Genomic DNA, 2,409 nt, shown 5'->3' with positions numbered 1-2,409 from the left:
AAAAAAATGGAAAATGATAAACAATCAAAAAATTAATAGATAAAGAGAAAAATTTTGTTAAAATAAGGTATATTACAAAGGTGTTTGAAAGAGTTAAAAAAATATTAGATAATAAAATTAATATAATACCAGAAAAAGTTAATACAACGAAGAAACATCTATGTTATAGAAATGAAAAAAAAAATATGATATAACCGAAGAAAAAGGAAGAGTGTATTCTTTTAATTGTAATTATAATCCGGAAAAAACATATATTGGTGAAACAAAAAGAAAATTAAAAATAAGATTAAGTGAACATATTCGAGCAATCCGGGGAAATTATGCAAATTCAGTAGTACAGAACACTGTAATTCAACAGGATGTGAAATAGTATTAAATTCAGTAAAAATAAGGAAAAAAGAAAGAAAAAAAATTATAAACGGAAACTATACGAACATATTAATATAATTAAACAAAATAATAGAATAAATAATAATACCGGAAGAGAAATACACCAATCATGGAGAAGATTCATAGAAGGAAAAAGGAGTTTGATAGAGACAGGGCAAGACGAAGTGTAAGTGAGGAACAACAAGAGGAGGTGTAAGTTTGAGAATAGTTTTTAAATGTAAAAATAAGTAAAATGTTGTTTAAAGTAATAGTTTATGGTTTGATATAGGAATGCGTTAAACTTATTATTAATAGTATTTAAACTGAATTATTGTGTGGAAATTGGAATAGAAAGAAAGAACATCGAAATTGTAAGAATTTTATATTTTATTATTGTCGGCATATTTTAAAACCTATTGTCGGAAAATTAAAAGTGTTTATTGTTTTAATTTTTATGTAGAATTTATCAGATAAATACCTGCCGAAGAGGGACATACAAGTCCGAAACGCAATATGTATGTGTTCAGGTAAATGTAAATAAAACAATTTTAATCTGTGTGACTGATTTGCAGTAATCTTAAATACCAGTTTAATAAGTCCTATTAATAGAAATACACACTGTACTGGTGAATGAAATAATATTTGAATAAATTAAGGACATTGAGGCATATTAATTTAGAAATAAGACATTTAAATTATCACACAATCAAGAGATTGCATATTAACCTAATGTCAACTGGATCGGTAAAGCAGCCAAAGAGCTAACCAGCCAATCTCAGTTTGAATGCCAGTGGCAAAGGAAATGCTCTGTTTTTTTTCNGTGTAGTAAGTGCGCCAGTAGAAAACTATATATTGATAATAGGATTTATTTTATCTTATAGGCCTTATATTTATTTGGGAAGAGATATTATGAAAAAATCACTTTAATCAATTACATATACGGTAAATTGTTGCAAATTATTATTACCTAGGTAAAAGTTATATTTTTATAAATAAAACATTTTTAAAAATTTAAACTCAAGTGTTAAACGTCATTACTGACTGTTATAGAATATAACAGTCAGAAAAGTATGGTAATCGGTCAAATTTTGACCCCCTCCCCGTATTTTGTTAGGTTTTTTTTTCTATTAATAATAATAAAAAAGAAAAAAAACCTTACAAAATTGTGCGCGTAGCTTCTGTTTAACATTATATCTCAAAACTGAATGAACAAAACATTTTGAAACTTGACAAGATTGAGTAGGGTTAAATGTAATGAAAATTCTACTCGTTATTAGCATTGGGTAAAGATAAATTTTTTGAAATTTTTCTTTACCCAATGCAATGTCAAATCTTTACCTTTGTGGGTAAAGATAATTTTTTTGAAATTTAACTTTACCCACAAAATTAAGCCTTTTGCATTTTTATAATATAAAAATTATTTTTAATAAAATCTAATAACAGATGGCTCCAAACGCAATTTTAATTTTGAATGTGTCTTAGTGTTTTTTATTCTTTTTAATTAATTAAATAGAAATATTTCTCAGAATTCAACAAAATTACTCCTCTTAAACTTATTATTACAGTCAAACCTGTCTATAACGGAACCCCAAGGGACCGAACAACTCTTCCATAGACAGGTTTCCACTATATACAGGTTCCCCCATATAGGTATTCCGTGATTAATGCTATTGATAAATTTCTCTGTTACCGCGTATATTAAAATCGCGTTAATCAAATACAGGGGTACCTCGGTACTCGACAGAACAATCGCCACCTGCTAGAACAAATTTTCGGTTAATAACAAATATATTTATTTTAACTTTACTTTTTTCATTCATCTGTAAAAAAGTTCTCTAAGATAAAAATGAGTAACCAGTTTAAAAATAAAATAAAACCTTACAGCTGCCTACCTTCGTCAGACAATTTATACCCAGTTCGTTATTTCATAAGTGAAAAAAAAATGTTAAAAAAAGTTTAAAATAAGCTTCAAAACAATGAATGCAATATCACAGCAGGAATAATTTGTTAAATTTCACAACTTATAATTACATTACATAT

The sequence above is a fragment of the Centruroides sculpturatus genome, unplaced genomic scaffold, assembly GCF_000671375.1.
Source record: "Centruroides sculpturatus isolate CEXI.00-Female unplaced genomic scaffold, Cexi_2.0 scaffold114, whole genome shotgun sequence".
NCBI lineage: Eukaryota > Metazoa > Arthropoda > Arachnida > Scorpiones > Buthidae > Centruroides > Centruroides sculpturatus.
Note: the sequence above shows the minus strand (reverse complement) of the source record.